The sequence below is a fragment of the Theropithecus gelada genome, chromosome 6 (assembly GCF_003255815.1).
Source record: "Theropithecus gelada isolate Dixy chromosome 6, Tgel_1.0, whole genome shotgun sequence".
NCBI lineage: Eukaryota > Metazoa > Chordata > Mammalia > Primates > Cercopithecidae > Theropithecus > Theropithecus gelada.
Window position 1 is genome coordinate 82,901,438 of NC_037673.1, and position 18,110 is coordinate 82,919,547.

At 38.2% G+C, this 18,110-nt stretch overlaps 1 non-coding gene across 1 annotated transcript; it reads right to left on the minus strand.

The window, feature by feature from the left end:
- Positions 1–5,974: 5,974 nt before the first annotated feature.
- On the minus strand, positions 5,975–6,081 carry LOC112627172. Its single transcript, XR_003120040.1, has one exon. It is a non-coding gene; the product is annotated as a U6 spliceosomal RNA (small nuclear RNA).
- Between the last annotated feature and the right edge of the window lie 12,029 nt (positions 6,082–18,110).

The window sequence follows — 18,110 nt, forward strand, 5'->3', positions numbered from 1 at the left end:
TTTGCTGTTGCTACCACAGGAGGCACACTGGAATGTAGAACTTGTGCATTTATCTATTTCCATTTCTAGTTTCAACTAAAAAGCAGCAGGTGTTTCTCTTCACTTCTATTATTTTTACTTTATTTATGGAAAATTTCAAATATAAAGAATACAGAGAAATATATTTCAAAAATTATCAATACATGGCCAATTCCCTTCTACCCCCTCTCACACCTCCATTAGGTTTTTTTCTTCCTCTTCTTTTTTGAGACAAAGTTTTGCTCTGTCACCCAGGCTGGAGTGCAGTGGCACAATCTCTACTTACTGCAATCTCCGCCTCCTGAGTTCAAGCCATTCTCCAGCCTCAGTCTCCCGAGTAGCTGGGACTACAGACTCATGCCACCATGCCTAGCTAATTTTTGTATTTTTATTAGAGATGGGGTTTCACCATGTTGGCTAGGCTGGTCTAGAACTCCTGGCCTTAAGTGATCCACCTTCCTGGGCCTCCCAACTCCATTAGTTTTAAATCACAATTTCCCTGCTACTAAATGAAGATATTTCAAACAAGAACAAACCAACTAACCAGACAGAACCTATTCTTCCTAGAAGAGTAATAGGGAAATTCACAGCTTGTTGACAAAGATATTACTATTTCATTAGACACTACTCAGAAGTGAAATGTTAAGAAATATTTCAATGACTTTTAAAAGTAAATACAATCTCTTTTATTGTGCTGCAGTTGTTAAATTGTGCTATGGTATGTACTTGTAGACAAATTCCAAATATTTTGAGTTGCAGGCATTGCCTGTAAACTAAGGGTTACCAATCAGAGATTAGGTGATACTGAGCAGGTGTCATCTGTTTGGCTACCACAGAAATGCCCTGTACTTATCCACATGCTATTCCAAAATTTCCCATAAGAGTATTAGGATTTCCTTTCTCTTGCTTCAGGACAGTCTTCCTTCTTCAGGCTCTACCTAGTGATCTTAATGTTTAGGGAAAAATAAAAGTGAAAAGGTTATATTGCCTGATCTTAGGAGAAAAGGAAGAAAAATGGGATTAAAAGTATATGGGAGTTACCAGTAAATACATTTGCAACTGAAATAATTTTACAGTCTAATATAAAACATATTATAAAGTGGCCAGATTAATTTATAGTCCTCGTTTCTCAAATGCATCAGCATACTCATGTTCACACCATTTCTGATTTCAGGGACACACACACACACACACACACACACACACACAAAAGGGGGATAAAAGAGACTAAACCACATCTAGGCTCACAAAAAAACATGATATCTTTCTTACTTTAAAATATAACATAAAACTGTATGCCCTCAGCTACTGACATGGATTTCTGACATTTAAAATACAGCTTTATAATGAGTATTTAGTAACCTTTTGCAGTCATATTTGGTTAATATACAATTAACAAATTTGTATTTGCAGCATTGGCTGCAAAATCCTTTCTTAGTTTTATTCTCAGTTGTCAAGTTACAACTAACAGAAGAAAAGGAGTCGCCTGAAGCAAGTACCTAGTTTCTAGAAAACAGAGTACTACTAAAAGAAGACAAATAAAAAGAACAAATAGCATTTAGAACATATCATTGATCTATATGTGACCCCCTCAAAATTGAAATGCTTTTTCTTTTGCTTTAAGACTATTTCAAATTAAGGCATAAAGAAGACATGACAACGTACCAAAGAGAAAATCCTATAAAGCCATCTTCATTTCAGCAAATACTTAGTAAATCACCACTATACACAAGGCCTGGTATCAATTGTTAGGTGGTAGTGATATGGTGATGGGGTCACAAGAATGACTATCTCACAGTTCTTGTCCCAGGGTTCTTGGACTCTAGTAGAATTATAGCATGTATGAATACAATCCCCTCTCAACGATGGTAACCTTGGATAGGGCTGACACACACTCTCTCCTTTGACCAAAACTATAATCAGGCTTTTCTCTGAGTCCTCTGCTTGACTAAGCCTGATCTTGGGCTTTCCTTTCTGTTCTAGTACAGATTCTCCTCGACTTAGGATGAAGTTACGATACAAAAAACCCATCATAAGTTGAAAATATTCCACGTGGAAAGTGCACTTAATATACCTAACCTATTGAACATCATAGCTTGGCTTAGCCTAACTTAGACATGCTGAAGCCTAGCCTACCTTAAACATGCTTCTTGTGATTGCATGGTTGACTGACAGCTGCGGCTCACGGCCACTGCCCAGCATCAGGAGCGGGTATTGTATTGTGAATCACTCGCCCAGGAGAAGATCAAAATTCAAAATTGGAAGTGTTTCCATTGAATATGTATGGCTTTTGCACCATCATAAAATCAAATCGTTGTAAGTTGGGGACCAACTGTAGAATCCAATTGGAGCAAGAATCCTGCCACATCACTTTAATGAATATCCCCTACCCTTGGTATCAGACCACCCTCAATATCTTATCACCCTGGCCTGCCTTCAGCAATAATCCCATCAGGTCAGTTTAGTCAGAAATCCTTTATCCTTGGTGTTTACTCTTAGTAATTTTCCATCCATTGCTCCCCACCCTGCTTCTTGGTTATAAATTCCCACTTGTCCTTATTGGAGTTAGAATTTAGTCCAATCTCACTCCCCCACTGCAATACCTTACTGCCGTGGTCCTGAAACCTATCTCCATAGCTGACTTTGAAAAGGTCTGTCTCACCATTCTTCACAAGTATCATTAATAAAGCATTCTTGAGAAAGTCACTTCAACCTACCTTACCCTAAGTTTCATCTCTTGCATAGTGAAGAAAATAGTTGTAACTACCTCATAAGGTGGTTGTGAGGATTAAATTAGTTAATACATGTGAAGATATAGCAGACTAGTTGACTTCTATAAAATGTTTTAAATTGTTAGTTATTACTTCGTTGACACATGGCATAGGCTAATTGGAAGAAATAATATTTTTGTGAATTTGTATTGATACTGAGGGAGAGGGCACTGTCGGTGGATAGGATTTTCTTGAGTAAAGGCAAAGGGCCACAATGTACAGGGTGTCTCTAAGGACTAGGAAGTAGAATCGCTTGATTGATTGATAAGAGGGCTTTGAATGTCAAACATTTTCAATGGGAGAATGAAATGATCAGAATTGCATTACTTTAATCTGGAAATTATTTGTGACTGTTTTGATAGTGAGGACTTTATAAACCCTCATTAAAATAACTTGATATAGAACAGGGGGGCCGGGCGCGGTGGCTCAAGCCTGTAATCCCAGCACTTTGGGAGGCTGAGATGGGCAGATCACGAGGTCAGGAGATCGAGACCATCTTGGCTAACACGGTGAAACCCCGTCTCTACTAAAAAAAAGTACAAAAAACTAGCCAAGGTGGCGGGCGCCTGTAGTCCCATTTACTTGGGAGGCTGAGGCTGGAGAATGGCGTAAACCTGGAAGGCAGAGCTTGCAGTGAGCTGAGATCCGGCCACTGCACTCCAGCCTGGGTGACAGAGTGAGACTCCATCTCAAAAAAAAAAAAAAAAGAAAGAAAGAAAGAAAGAAAAAGAAAAAAAAAAAAGAAATAGAACAGGGGAGGTAAGTGATACCCAAATGCCTGTGTTCTTGAACTAGCTACATGAGATTCTCGATTATAAAGGGGAATTCCTCACTATGTCTCCAGATAGAGAGATAGGTAGTATATCATGTATATCATACAACATATGCTCTATGAGGTGTAACCAATCCATATAATATATTTTTGTGTGAAATTATGAAGCAGGGCCTAGGAATTTTGGTTGATAAAAATCTTGTTTGAAAGGTTTTGCAAATGTAAAATTTACAGGACTTGGCAAATAGGACGGATAGGGTGGTGGGATGAAAGAGGAGCAGCAACTCTAAAAGGTAGTGACTTTCAAATGTGAATCAACATATCAATCATCTGGATCATGTTAAAACACAAACCAGTGATTCCAATTCAGTAGGTCTGGAATGAAGCCCCAAGAATCTGGATCCTTAAGTGTTACCTTGAGTTTGGTGAGTTTTAAGCTTTAGTGTTCGTCATACTCATATGGAAAGCTTGTTGAAACACAGTTTGCTGAATTTCTCATTCAGCCAGTCCTGGGCAGGCCCAAGCATTTGCATTTCTAACTAATTTCCATGTAATACTTGGAACGTGGACCACCACAGTTTGAGAACCACTACTCCAGTTGATTTTTATAGCCTGGGTAATGGGGAGAATGATGGTGTCCTTATTGTTAAGAATCTTCGTCTTTTCTATTAGATTGAAGAAAACCATACTTTTATTCTTTGTTACCTAAGAGAAGAAAAATGGAGGATGCTTAGTCATTTGTTGGCCTTATCCAGACAACATGACCATGGTGAAATTTAATATCTATTTGAAAAAAAAATGACTAATAACATTCTCACTGGATAAATAAAAGGTGAAGAAAAAATGTATTCTCTCACAGTTGGATTGAAATGTACTTTCGTTGTAGAGTAATAAAAATTATCAACCTCTTTAGTTATTCTTCTGTTGTTTTAAAGTCTAGAATTCAAATGATAAAGGTAATTGAAAGGATACTTTTTTTTTGGTTTATCTATTGACAGGGGTCAGTAAAATGTGAATTTGGCTCACAGACCAAATTCTGTCAATGTCTATTTTTGTATGGTCCACAAGCCAAGAATGGCCTTTATATTTTTAAGTGGTTGAAAAAAGTCAAAAGAAGAGTAATATTTCATGACTCATGAAAATTGTACAAAATTCAAATTTTGATGTCTATAAATGTATTAAGTTATCCAGAGAAACAGAACCAATAGGCCAATAGGAGGGGTGTGTGTGTGTGTGTGTGTGTGTGTGTACATATACGTATGTATGTATAATACATAATATTTTGGATATTGGAATTGGCTCACACAATTGTGGATGCTGAGAAGTTCCATGATCTGCTGACTGCAAGCTGGAGACCCAGGAGAGCTGATTGTGTAAGTTCCAGTCCAAGTACAGGAGAAGATCAATGCACCATCACAAAAAAAGTCAGGTACCAAGAGAAAATTCTTCCTTATACTGTCTTTTGCTTCATTTAGACTTCCAATACATTGGATAAGGCCCACCAACATTGGGAAGATCAAGCTGCTTCACTCGCCCTACTGACTCAAATGTTAATTTCATCTATAAACCCTTCACAGACACACCCAGAATAATGTTCAACCAAATATCTGGGCACCTCATTGTCCTAGTCAACAAAATCTATCCCTTCTCAGCTTGGCATTCATATACATCTCCTTAAATCATATTTAATTTCCAAATAAACACAATAACAAGGTCATAACTCCACTTTACATAATATAACTATCTCACATAAAACTGAATATGCATTACCCATTCCCCAGAAAAGGAGATAAAGTTCTTGATGTTTACTCTTCTCCTTGACATCCTGTAACTTAAAAAATACTATGATGTAAGTTGAACAATACTTAAATATTATGTTAATAAATCAATACATTTTATGTTACATAATAAAGGAATAAGAAAGGGAGAAAAAGATGTTTGCTATACACACACGAACATTTCATAACAAAGTAAGGGGGAATACTCCTAACAGTCCTCATTTATGTAACTGGTTACATGGTTGTAGTTGATATTTATAACTACCTTCTTTCACTAACTATCCTGTGTTTTGTTTGTTTGTTTGCCTTTCTTTAGCTGGTTCTTTACCTGGTCAAGTGACCCAAGCTTTCGTTCCTAAAGGATCTGGGGCATTAGGAGTTTTGCCTGGATTGGGTTGTTGTAATTTTACACTGACTTTAATTACTGGACATGTAGTACAGAGGGGCATCCTGCAGGTTCTACTGCATTTCAGACGTACTCAACCTTACTTCCATTGTGCAATACCAGTTCAGTTTCCCCTTGCTAGTTCTGATCAGTCACCGCAGACAGCACAGCAACTCTCTTCTTTGCCTGTTGATTCAGAGGCATGAGGAATTCAAAGTGGCTGGGCAACAGTTTTTATTAATTAATTTATTTTTCAGTGGAACACTTCATGAATTTGCATGTCATCCTTGCACAGGGGCCATGCTAATCTTCTCCGTATCATCCCAATTTCAGTATATGTGCTGCTGAAGTGAGCACAGTTCATTGTTGTATCTCCTACTGGAAGCATTTCTCCCTCAGGAACTAGGATTTTTAGGCCAGTAGAGCATAAGGTCGTGGGAACAGGAAGCAAAACATTTTATTAGTAGGTCATGAGGAGTAATAGTGAATAAATTCATTCCCGCTTCTGCCCCTTATTCCTGGACCGATGAGTCTTTGCTATGGAAGAAACAGCTCTATCTATATATTAGATGTTGATTCAGAGAATGTGCAGCCTTCTAGAGAATCTTGCCTCAGCACTGCAAAATATTACCACCTAGCTGGTGCTGTAACTAAGTTCTCCAAAGGCCATTCCACTGTTCTATCAAAGAAATTACTTCAGGATGGTGGGCAACATGATAAGGCCTATACATTCCATGAGCATGGACCCATTACCATACTTCTTTTGCTGTGAAGTGAGTTCCTTAATCAGAAGCAATGCTGTGTGGAATCTGTGGAATCCTGTGCCCGTGGAAAAGGAATTCTGTAAGTCCAGGATCACAGTTTTGGCAGAAGCATTGCATGCAAATCCATACTTAAGATGGTCTTGCTTACAGAGAAGAGGCATCAAAGAGCTCTTCAAGGATGCCAGGGCCCCCCTCACACATTTATTTCTCTCAGTACTGGTAAAAGTTTGTTTTATGAATCCTTCCAGTGTGGGTGGATAGGTCTTACATGACAATCTCCCTAAGCGTTTGAATTTCTTCTTCTACATTATACCAAGGCAAGTCTGACATTTTCAGTTCACTTACTGTGAGCCACCTTTTAGAACATGTTTCAGACAACCAGCTGAACAAATTCATAGTGCCCTTTCCAACTTTCTGAGCTGTAACACGAAATGCAGGCTATGCTCAGTGAGCCCATATCAATAAATTCAGCCTGATCTAACTTTATCTTCCTTCATTTCACACTGTTAGTGTTCATTCCCACACATGTTTCCTGGACTTCTGTCTGTACAAATTAGAAAACTCAAGCAGTTCCATTGAAGTGTAGTGAGCCCTCTCATGAATCATACACTTTTTACCTCACCTTTAGGGGCCTGCTGGGACTTGAGTCTACCTATAGGTCTAGAAACAAAGAGAGGTGGGTCTTAGGACAGTCAGCATTGTCTTGCATGGCAACTGTCTCGTGGGAGGCCATTAAACTTTCCTCAGGCAATGCACGGTTAATCTCAGACTGGATTGAAAAGGCTGATGCCACTGATAGTAGGGAGGCCACTGACACTGGGGCATGGGGAGGCTGTTTCCACTGGGAATGGGGAGGCCATACCTCCTGGGAATGGAGGGGCCTCTTCCATTGGTAAAGAGACATCAGAATTTAGGGACACAATATCCTCAGCTTTGTCAAAGTCTTCCCACACATCCTCATCCTAAATCTTATTCTTTCCCAATCAATGCCCACACTTTAACAGTAGACATTCAACAAGGCTGGGAATTTATAATCAATTAAATTGTAATTTAGTCTCGGGATGGTATTCTGCATTCAATTTTCAACCTAGCCCTTTGGCTATAGGAGATAAGGGTCTCCTTTAGGACACAGATAGAGACTCAGGTCATTTATGTGGTGCTTGAGCTGTGAATTTGAATCCCTGAGCTCATTCTTTTCCTTCACCACTTCGTCCAGCAACAGTGGAACAACCAGTCAATCTTATTGTATTGATTAGTTTTCCAAAAAAGCTTGGAAGTACTGTATACACAGCCACCCAGCTTGTTGCTTCTTGGAAGTGGTTGATTAGGAGTGTTTCGTGCAGGTATTTTGTGTATCTCTGCTACCAGTTCATGCCATGGACTATGAGTGTTCCTATGTATATATTTATTATAAGGAATTGGCTCACCTAATTACGAAGGCTGAGAAGTCTCATGATTTGGATCTGCATTCTACAAGGTGGAGACCGAGAGTTAGTGGTATAATGCCAGTGCAAGGCTAAAGACCAGGAGAACCAATGGTAGAGGTTTCAGCTGAAATGCAGGAGAAGAAAACAGTCTGACAGACAGTGAATTCTCCCTTACTTCACATTTTGTGGTATTCAGGCCTCCAATGGATTGATGGAGGCCCACTCATATTGTGGAGGGCAACCTGCTTCACTTAGTCTACTGATTCAAATGTTAATCTCACCTATAAATGTCCTTACTGACACACCCAGAACAACTTCCAACCGGATACCTTGCACCATGTGTTCCAGTCAAGTGAACATATAAAATTAACCATCACTTTAGTGAGTTTTATTGAAACAAAGCCACACTTGTTCATTTCCATATTGTCATCTTTGGCTGTTTTCAAGCTATAACAGCAGAGCTGAGGAGTTGAAACAAAGACCATTTGGCCTGCAAAAGCCAAAATATTTACTATCTGACCCTTTACTATAAAAAACTTGGCTCACCAATGTTCTAAGAGAGTGCTTTTAACATTTTAATATATGTACAAATCAACTGGGGATCTTGTTAAATTGTTGAATCAGATTCAGTAGGTCATAGCCAAAATTCTCCATTACTATCATGCTTCTGGGTGAGGCCAGTGCTGCTAGACTGAAAACTGTATATTCTATTTCTCAGTTTTTGCTCTTTTCATAGTCCCTAACTATAATGCCTTAAACTGCTGCCTATGCAGATTCTCTTTAGGTTCATCAAACTTAAATCCTGTTACTTCTATTTATTCTCGAAACTATTTCATCTTATTGTGAACTCTTCTTCCTCATTGTACTTACTTTGTTTCAAATTTTTAGGCTTTGAATGTATTCTGTGTTCCCTAGCTGTTGCACTTTTTTTTTTTTTTTGAGACCAAATCTCACTCTTGTCCCCCAGGCTGAAGTGCGATGGCACAATCTTGGCTCACTGCAACCTCCGCCTCCGGGGTTCAGCGATTCTCCTGCCTCAGTCTCCCAAGTAGCTAGGATTGCAGGCTCCTGCCATCACAACTGGCTGATTTTTGTATTTTTATTAGAGACAGGGTTTCACCATGTTGGCCAGGCTGGTCTCAAACTCCTGACCTCAGGTGATCCACCTGCCTCGGCCTCCCGCAGTGCTGGGATTACAGGCGCTAGCCACCACGCCAGGCCTGACTTTTTAATGTGTGACTATCTTAACTCCTTCAAAAGATTTAAAGTTTAGATATTCTGTTTTGAGACATCTATTACCTGTTATGCTTGCATAGTGCCTAACATGTAGAAGGTATTCTCAAGATAGTTATTAAATTAATTACTGTTCCACACCTAGAGAGGATATAGTTAAATCAACAGTACATCATCTCAGTACGTGAAGTGATATTCTTAGTCATTGATACAGTTTTAGAATTAATTTTTTCTCTTTAATAATTTTGATAAATTTCAGTGATAAGAATTATTCTTCTTCCTGAACAAAAGACAGTATTGAAGTAAAATACAAGTCTTTGGATTAATACATTAAATCAGGCTACAGAATTGAAATTTAAACTTGTCTCAAGCCTTGAGATGAAAAGTACACCTTAATTACGAACTGAAAAACTGCTTATTGTGCAAATTGCCTGGAGGCTGGAGAATTAGAAATGCAATGTTAATTTTACTAGTTTAATAATTTCATTTTCAGAATTTGCTTGAAGAGGTATTGATAAATTGCAATAGCCAATCATGTATGAAAGTTTACAGACTATGAAAATGTTTTATTTTGCCATTAAGAATCACACATTTCAGCTTTTGAAGAGGATTAGGTGAGTAATTAAATAAGATGAGAAACCTATGCTGTCATAAAAATTAGCAAATTTACTTTGCTCTTCTTCTAATCAATTTAAAATTTCTACCTGAACTATTTTAGTATATTCCAAGAATAAAGGTAGTATGAATATGAAGCTGCTTTCAAGGAATCTTATAGATAGATATAAAAAGCAGTTATAAATGTTTGGCATTTTATGAACTTTTGAGTTTCTTTTTTTTTTTTTTTTTGAGATGGAGCCTCACTCTGTTGCCCGGGCTGGAGGGCAATGGCGCAATCTGGGGTCACTGCAACCTCCGCCTCCCAGGTTCAAGCAATTCTCCTGCCACAGTCTCTTGAGTAGCTGGGATTACAGGCACCCACCACCAAGCCTGGCTAATTTTCGTCTTTTTTTTTTTTTTTTTTTTTTAAGTAGAGCTGGGGTTTCACAGTGTTGGCCAGGTTGGTCTTAAACTCCTGATCTCAGGTGATCAATCCATCCGCCTTGACCTCCCAAAAGTTCTGGGATCATAGGCACGAGCCACCGTGCCTGGCCAACTTTTGAGTTCTTAAAGCAATATTCTTTATATACTTTACCTCAAAATAAATATAATAATTTCACTACTTAATAAATTTTGAACTTAATAAATGCAGTAAGTACCTTTCTAAAAATAAATGTTGTACCCAAGGAAACATTATAAAGGAATTTCACATGTAAGTACTATATCAGGTTTGAATAAAGTATTGGAATTCTAAATATTTTCAGGTATGAATGCACATTTTTCTGCTAATCAGCACATTACTTTTGTTTTTTAAGATTGATTTCTAAACTAATATTTTCATGTTAACAGCAACCAGGATCAGAGGGAAAAAAAGCAATGAGCCAACTTGGCACATCATAGTTTATCCACATGGTGGAGCCATGTGGCTAGATCCTGGAGACACCAATTTTATTATCCTCGTCGTGTTGTAATAACTCATGATAAATCCAACCAACCAAATTTCTTCTTCCTGTGTGCGGTTTTCTCTGGTTCTCTTAGTTTAGTTCCTTATTATCTCGCTCTGTAGCAGAGTGCAGTCTTTTTCTATTCCAGTCTGTCTTTTATAGCAGTGATTTGCTAATCTTGGCTGCACATTGGTAACTCCCGGGCAATTTTTACAAACCCTCATGCTGAGGGCCCTACCTCAAGCTAATTGACCAGCAATCTGCAGAGTGGAGTCTGGACATTGGCACATGTTTGAAGTCTCCATGTGTGATTCTGTCCTGAAAGCAAGGTTGCAAACCAGTGCATACTACCACTGTAGACACCTTTTTCAATTATAGATCTAATCACACCACTCTTCCAGTTAAAATTGTTCATTGGCTCCTCATCAACTTTAGGATAAAATCAGCCTCATTAACAAGGCAAACAATTCCATTCAACATCTGACGTTTGCTTTTCTAGCATCACTGCCATCTTCCACCCCACAGCACATGCAGAGTTCCAGCCTAAAGAATTGCTTGCAGGCTTCTAAACTTACCAGGCATTTTCACAATTCCAGAATTGCCTCATAACTTTAACAACTAATACACTAGGCACTAATTAATATTTATTGAATGACTAGATGAATACTATAAAATGACTTCCTCTTATTTAGGACACAGATGTTTATTTTTGTCAAACAACTCTCAAGTGTTTGCTTGCCTTTCGGTGGCTTGGAGTACAGAACATGGCACCAGGTCAACCAACAGATGTTAACTATATTCTAAAGAAGACACTCTTTTCTGCAAACTTATTGAGTTCACAGGTAACATCAGAAACTTCCTTAGAAACAGCTGCTTTTACACTGTACTTCTTTTCAATCTAAAATTCTCAACTCTAACATTTCTGTTTCAGTCAACAGAAAATGGACTGCCTGCATGTGGATGATGGTGCAGATACTCTTTTTAAATTAGTGGATCCTCGTATTCACTAGCTAGTCATTCAGAATCTTTGACTTTGTAATAGTTCTCATCCTAAAACTGCCAAGACCCTAACTGAACTGGATTTTCAAGAATGAATATTATGGAAGAGTAAGTGATGTGACTTTAGCCAGGGCCGCCTTCTCCATTAGGCACAGTAGGTGCAGTGCCTAGGAACCACAGTGCTTTTAGGGGCCCACGATTATGTTTTAATGTCCTTTAAGTTAGAAGGAAAAAAAAGACCCTTTGCATCAAAGAAAATGTTTTAACATAAAATAGCAATATAGTCATCTTTATGCCAATACAGTGATAAAATGCAGTTTGTAATTCTGTTGTATTTTGGCCATGAAGGCAAAAGCAGCTAGGTCCCAGGAAAGTCATGTGGCCCTCATTTCAGAAAAATTAGGGAGGAGCCCTTCAGCCCTAAAATGTCTCCTCAGATGTGCCTGCCAGATGATGTAATGATGATAGCAGGTAGTAAATTATCTTGGTCTTTATTTTCAGACCATCACTATCTTGTCTCAGTACGGTTTCCCACCCCCTCCCCAGGAGAAGTAGAGTTAGTTGCTTGTACTCACATATCAAACAAATTTAGAATGTTCCTGTAATCATACCTTCAACCTGATTTTTCACTGTGGCATGTACCTTTCTTATATCCAAGTGAGTCACTTAGCATGTCAAAGCTACTCCTTTTGAACAGACATATCTTTTTTTAAAATCTTTTTGTTTTTATTATAAGTTCTGGGATACATGTGCAGAACGTGCAGGTTTGTTACATAGGTATACATGTGCCATGGTGGTTTGCTGCACCCATCCACCTGTCATCTACATTAGGTATTTCTCGTAATGCTATACCTCCCCTAGGTCCTTAGCCCCCAGTAGGCCCCGGTGTGTGACGTTCCCCTCCCTGTGTCCATGTGATCTCATTGTTCAACTACCACTTATGAGTGAGAACATGCAGTGTTTGGTTTTCTGTTCTTGTGTTAGTTTGCTGAGAATGATGGTTTCCAGCTTCATCCATGTCCCTGCAAAGGACATGAACTCATCCTTTTTTATGGCTGCATAGTATTCCATGGTATATATGTGCCACATTTTCTTTATCCAGTCTACTATTGATGGGCATTTGGGTTGGTTCCAAGTCTTTGCTATTGTGAACAGTGCTGCAATAAAACATACGTGTCCATGTGTCTTTACAGTAGAATGATTTATAATCCTTTGGGTATATACCCACCTGGGTTAAATGGTATTTCTGGTTCTAGATCCTTGAGGAATCACCACACTGTCTTCCACAATGATTGAACTAATTTACACTGCCACCAACAGTGTAAAAGGATTCCTATTTCTCCACATCCTCTCCAGCATCTGTTGTTTCCAGACTTTTTAATGATTACCATTCTAACTGGTGTGAGATAGCATTTCATTGTGGTTTTGATTTGCATTTATCTAATGATCAGTGATGATGAGCTTTTTTTCTTATGTTTGCTGGCTGCATAAATGTCTTCTTTTGAGAAGTGTCTGTTCATATCCTTTGCCCACTTTTTGATGGGACTTTTTTCTTTCTTTCTTTCTTTCTTTTTTTTTTTTTGGTAAATTTGTTTAAGTTCCTTGTAGATTCTGGATATTAGCCCTTTGTCAGATGGATATATGGCAAAAATTTTCTCCCATTCTGTAGGTTGCCTGTTCACTCTGCTGATAGTTTCTTTTGCTTTGCAGAAGCTCTTCAGTTTAATTAAATCCCACTTGTCAATATTGGCTTTTGTTGCCACTGCTTTTGGTGTTTTAGTCATGAAGTCTTTGCCCATGCCTATGTCCTGAATGGTATTGCCTAGGTTTTCTTTTAGGGTTTATGGTTTTAGGTCTTAGGTTTAAGTCTTTAATCCATCTTGAGTTAATTTTTGTATAAGGTGTAAAGAAGGGGTCTAGTTTCAGTTTTCTGCATATGGCTAGCCAGTTTTCCCAACACCGTTTATTAAATAGGGAATCCTTTCCCGATTGCTTGTTTTGTCAGGTTTGTCCAAGATCAGATGGTTGTAGATGTGTGGTGTTATTTCTGAGCCTCTGTTCTGTTTCATTGGTCTATATATCGAACAGATATATCTTGATGTTCCCTTAATGGAAAGGTGCCAACAGTAGAAATGGGTATAGTAATAAAGATCATACTGACCTATCATTTATACTCAGATTTTCTTAGAATCAGTATTATCAAATGCCCTCTAGTGAAAGAAATTGTCAAAGTTTTCAAGTTTATAAAAATAAATGTTTTTGAAAATGTTACTCATTGCAAAGTGCTCACATGAACTGAGCACTTTTGATGTCAAAATTCATGATTAGAACGTGGATGACATTTACATACAATGCTTGCATGTGGATGATGGTGCAGATATTCAAAAACAAGTGGTTTTGCTTTTCTAATGTAAATTCAAACATGCTGTTAATTAATTAACTAGTATTTCTGTGACATTGAATAGGTTTAATATAATTCTTTATTAAAGATAAATAGTAAGCCCTACTGTCTGTATTGGTCATATCAGGGAATCCCTTTTCAGTGATAGTAATATTTTAAGGTTGATGATCCTTGATAACTACAATGTGTTTAGAATACATTTCTTGGCCACACAGAGCATCTTTTTTTTTAAAAAAAAACAAAACTTCAGTGTCATGTTCATAAATAGTAGGAATCTCTTAGCTGTGTAGATTATGGCTCCCTGGATGGCATTCAAATTATGGACTTGAATAAGAACTCTTCTTTCTATCAAAAAATAAGTGAATGATATTGACGTGGTTCGTTCATAATTTTAAAGTAAAGATAAATTCGTAATTGTTTAAATTATTATTTTGGATATTACTTTGCTTGGTTTTCCCATCATCCTTCCCTTCTTCTGGGATTTAGTAAAGATTGCTAATCATAGTACATTGTGCCCACAGTGATTAGTCCAAGGAGGGGGCACCAGACATATGTCATGCCAGTCAGACTCTTATAAATTTAAGCTTGAGTTAGAGGAATGAACCCTTCTATTTCAGATGGTAAAGATGTGAGGATATTAATCCAGCATTCACTAGTGGTAGTGATTCAGCCTTGGATCGAGAGTTTTAGGTAGACAGAGGAATAAAACACAAGAGAGAACCAAAGCAAAGTAGACAAGAAACAGTGTTGGAAAGGTTTTCAATGTCTGTAGTTCTAACTCCTGAGGTCCTCAAGAACCCTAATTTTTGTTATTCTTGGTCTTGGTCATTTATGTACAATCTAGGAGCTGATCCAGTATCCTTTAAAAATATCTGCAAATACACCCACCTTCTTTTTAAGACCCTCCTTATCTTAAGCTTACATTTATCCATTCCTTTAAGTAGAATGCTTTAATATATTAACTAAGGATGAAACTTCAAACCTGTTGTTAATTGGTAGAAAAATTTGAGGATAATGGAATTATAGGATTAAATGAGATAATATATATCAAACATTCACCCTTGATCTTAGTCAAAAGATCAAGAAGTGATTTTTTTTTTTTTTTTTTTTTTAATGAGACATCGCACTAGGCTGGACTCAAACTCCTGGTGTCAAGAGCTCCTCCCCTGAGTAGCTAGGACTACGGGTGCACACCACTGTGCTCAGCTTTTTAAAATTTTTCTTAAAGATGGAAAGACAGACTTTATTCAAGGGGGACTCACAGTAATAGATATAGGAACCACTAAAATGGAGTCTTGCAGTGGGGGAGAGAGATTAGGTTCCTCAAATATTTGATCACTGTCTGGTATATATTAATTTTTAAAAAGTTATTTAAAAATTATTATCTTTCTTAATTACTTGTACAAACATGCTTTGATTATTAAATTATTTCTGGACTCTCAGTTTCACAAAACAAAAGCAAACTTGAGTACCTTTTCAACTTTACAACTTAAGTAGCCATTCAAATAATGGAAACCTATCTAGGGCCATCCATAGGGTGTGCAGAGTACAGGGCAAAACTTTTTTATCAGGCTCCTGTCTATGTGGTTAATTTGATTTTAAAATGTGTTATGAAATTCACAGGCACATGTAAATTACAGTGATATGTTGATGGTGATTTAGAATAATAAGTTGAGAAGGGATTCTTTGTAGTGTCTGCCAAAAACTGTGAAGGTTCTGAAAGTTTACCCTAATGCAATCTAACAAGTTAGTTTTTTACTATATCAAGGATACTGGCAAAAAACAGGAGACTCCTGGGTCAGAGACAAAGGATTTAATTGCTCACAGTACAGCAAAATCATGAGCATCCCCATATTTGCATTGGTTCTCCTTGCTAAGTATCAGGGCTGGATGAAATGGGCTAAGATGACACCTGTACATGCAGGGAGTTGCATTAAAGTAGGGGTCCCAAGGGTCCAGGACTCTCTGAGCAAGCTGCAAAATGTTGTAGCAGGTAGCAGATCATTCAGATCCCTCCTGCCACAAACCTGGAATCTTACTGTGGTCACTTTGACCTACTTAGTGCCTATGTGCCCCTTATCAGTAGCAGGGAATGGATAAAACTAGTAATCTGGCACACAGAGCAAGAATGTGCAAGCCTGATCAGGCCCATGGCAGATGACATTTTCTAATAGTATACAGGCATCATTTTTTCCTGTTCAGGTACAGGAGCCCACTCTTCTTTATTGTAAAATGTACCATTCCTGGCTACTTTTATATCGCTTACTCAAAGAAAAAGGCATTAACATTGTTATTACTTATAAGCTCATGGCTTGCTGGAACCTGCTTATATTGAAAAATATAGATCTTGCTTCTGCAGTTCCCTAATACCATTTATTTAATTCTGGTTACATGATTGCTCATGACTTTGCATCATCCATAGTGCCTTCCATGATTACTGCCCCCCAAAGACTCTCTTTAATGTTGTTACTATGTTTTGTTGATGATGAACAGAAATGTAAACTTATCCAGACTATGCAGAAACGTGTGAACAACAATTCATTCTCCATTCATGTTAAATTTCTCGTTTTAAATTTTAATGTATAAGCATAGAACAACATGACTTCCAACCATGTTTTCTCTTGAACTCCTTAGGCTATAATCGCTGCATACCTAAAATATGATCTTCTTAAAAGTTGACTCTCTCTTCCTTCTATACACTGCCACCAGAGTAGAGAATAGGTGAGGAGTTTGAGGGGAAAGGGGATGGGATAGGGAAAGAATGGTCCAATTTGTGCGAGCAAGTCCATCTTACAAAAGCATGGCATTATCACAGTGATCAATAGCCAGAGTAGATACAGATCCAAAGGCCTTAGAGTAGATAATATCACCAAACCCCAGAGAATGGGGCATGGAGTCTGAAGAAGGGGTAGGTATCTGCCACAGGAATGGCCAAGGGTACATAGGGTAAAGAATACTCTTCAGTGCTGGATCAAAAGTGGTACTGTGGTCAGAACAAAGATGAGTGTGGGCCCACGTTCTAGACCACACACTCAGATCAAGCTCAAGTTTTAGCAGTAGATTCTTTGTAGCCCTGAGTCCTGAACTTGTCCTACATTGATAAGAGAGTCGGCCAACATCTGCTGCTTGTTGGTTCCATTCTGAAAACTCAGTCTTGTGTGGTCCCACAAAAAGAAATGCTGTGCTGACTATTGGGAGTTACCAGTCTTCAGTCTGCTCTCTTGGATTAGAGGCCAGGCAGGGGTCTCAGGACAATCCCATCCGCATGAGCCCTAGGACTCCATTGGCATTTGGTAGAACCCATATCTTGGAAAAAAGGGTTGGAGAAATACCTTAGTGGAGAAATGGAGAATGAAGACCTTGTGTTTTATGATCTGAGCTTGGAGAACCCTGCTTGGATGGCACTGCTGGTCTAGCCACTACCAGGCATAAAGGAGGCTATAGAAAATGTAGAGAAAAACACTCCAAAGTGTGAGATCCTTCTAGAACTGGAAATATGCAGGCCTATATACTATAGTGTGAATGCTTTTGTCCCCCAAAAATTCGAAGATGGAAACCTAGTCTCTAACGTGATGGTGTCAGGAGGTGGGGCCCTTTGGGAGGCAGTTAGGTCATGGGGGCTCCTCAGTATCCAGATAAAAGGTTACTGTCCTTATAAAAGAGACGCTATGAAGCTTGTTTCTTCCCTGTTCCACCACATGAAGACACAGCTAGAAGATACCATCTATGAGGGAATGGGCCTTCACCAGACACTGAATCTGCTGATGCCTTGATCTTAAACTGTTCACCTTACAGAACTGTAATAAGTTTCTGTTGTTTATAAAATACCCTGTATGTGGTATTTTGTTATAGCAGTTTAAACAGACTAAGACATTGTGCCTATCCAACATCTGAGACCACCATTTTAACATTTCATTTCCTACTTTTCATGTTTTTAAACTTTTAGACTTGAAAATCAATTTCATTTGTTTATTCTTTGCTCTCTTTCATATTTCAAAATATTGCACCACTCAGAATTTAA